Source organism: Schistocerca piceifrons, chromosome 2 (genome assembly GCF_021461385.2).
Source record: "Schistocerca piceifrons isolate TAMUIC-IGC-003096 chromosome 2, iqSchPice1.1, whole genome shotgun sequence".
NCBI classification, from domain to species: domain Eukaryota; kingdom Metazoa; phylum Arthropoda; class Insecta; order Orthoptera; family Acrididae; genus Schistocerca; species Schistocerca piceifrons.
Window position 1 is genome coordinate 805,475,517 of NC_060139.1, and position 2,256 is coordinate 805,477,772.

Genomic DNA, 2,256 nt, shown 5'->3' on the forward strand with positions numbered 1-2,256 from the left:
CTGGACAGCATGCTAAGAGGGCTACCATATTGTTTCGCCTATTTGGACAATATTCTGGTGTTTTTGGGGAATATTTCTGACCATCAGAAACACGTAAACGAGGTGCAAAGCAGGCTTAGTGCTCATGGAATAACACTTAACAAGGACAAGTGCGTGTTTGGGGAACCCGTGATGACCTTCCTGGTTTATCAAGTGTCAGCTCAAGGCATTTTCCCACTGCCAGAGAAGCTGAAGTTGTTGCGTACCCTACCATGGCCTCAAACCTACCACAATCTCTGATGATTCCTAGGAATGATAAATTTCTATCGTCGCCACCACCCCAGAACAGCAGCAACCCAGATGCCACTGAACAATTCCTTGGCCAGACACAGCAAAATTGGCAAGCGCCCACTCCCATGGACACCCGAGATGGACTCTGCTTTCAAGGCACTGCAAAAGAGCCTACACAATGCAGTGGGGCTTGCACACCCTGCACCAGGAGCTCAGATAGCCCTAGTAGTGGATGCAAGCCAAGTTGCAATTGGTGCAGCACTGCACCAGAGAGTGAAGGGTCATTGGCAGCCACTAAGTTTTTTCTCACAAAAACTACAAATGGGTCACACTCATTGGAGTGCATACGACAGGGAACTCCTCGCAATGTATGAAAGTGTCAGGCACTTCTGCCCTTTCATTGAGGGCAGACAATTCACCATATACACTGACCATAAACCTCTCGTGGCATCTTTCTACAAAATCAGCGAGTCATGTTCCCCCCGCCAGGCCCTCAATATAGAGTTTATATGCCAGTTTTCGACAGACGTGAGTCACATCCATGGTGCCGACAACATTGTGGCAGACTATTTCTCGTGCATTAATGGGATAAGTCCAATGTTGGATTATTCTGAATTGGCAAGGGCACAGGTTTCAGATGCGCAGCTGCAGTCCTTGCTGGTGGACTTGTCCACTGGCCTACGTTTACAACTTGTGGACGCCCCCTGCAGCCCATTTAAGGTATGGTGCAACACCTCCATGGTTAGACCATGCCCATACATCACTCCCCAGTTCCGACGAAAGGTATTTGACAGCATTCACAACCTGGCACACCCAGGAACCAATGCCTCAGTGAAGTTAGTGACGGACTATTTTGTGTGGCCTTCAATCAAGAAAGATACGTGAGAGTGGACCCGCAGCTGTTATCAGTGTCAACGTGGCAAAGTGGGACACCATGTTCACACTCCAGTAGGATAATTCCCAACCCCAACAGCACGTTTTGGGCATGTACACATTGACTTGGTTGGACCCCTCCCCCCTTCGAAAGGTTACAGGTAATTGTTTATGGCAGTGGATCGGTGCACATGGTGGGCAGAGGCTACACCAATCAGGGACATTTCTGCATAGACTACTGCACGGGCATTCCTGGAAACTTGGATAGCTCATTTTGGGTGCCCATTTTTCGTTACCACCAACCAAGGACGCCAATTCAAGTCAACACTGTTCCAACAACTGTCGAAACTCTGTGGCTTCCAACGAAACCTGACAACTAGCTACAACCCAGCCAGCAATGGTTTGGTGGAAAGGTGGCACCGGACTTTAAAGGCTGCCCTGATGTGCCACGAGGACTCATGGACTCAAGCATTGCCATTGGTTTTGCTGGGGTTATGGACCACGTTAAAAACAGACATCAGTTGTTCCTTGGCAGAGTTGGTATATGGAGAACCACTACATGTTCCAGCAGAATTCTTTGCACCATTTCCTCTCCCAGGTGAGACACAACTACCCAAAAACAAATGAGGAAGCAGGCAGAAATGCTACGTGCAGCCCCGACGTCTCAGCATGGCACACACCCAGTGTTCATACACAAGTCTCTCGATACTTGTTCCCACATTATGCTCCACACAGACCTGGTACGTCATTCTTTACAGCCACCATACACTGGACCATACCAAGTGCTAGGACGGGGCACACACACAGTGGATATCCTCCTCCAGGGAAAGTCGACCAAGGTTTCCATTGAGCGGGTAAAACCCACTTGGACAATGACAGCACCAACTGCAATCTAACAGACAACTTCAGACACAACTCACAACGAACCCACACCTTCTACAGAGCCAGACAGCTGTGACCCACCGGGTGCTCCACACTTCAGGGTGGGGGGGGGGGGGGGGGGGTGGGGGGGGGGAGCCTTGTGGGAGTGACAAGTCGATAGTCGACAGGACACTGAAACATTCTCTTTGTGAGTGAGGTTCTTTGGAGGAAACAGTGAGTGTTCATTTTCCG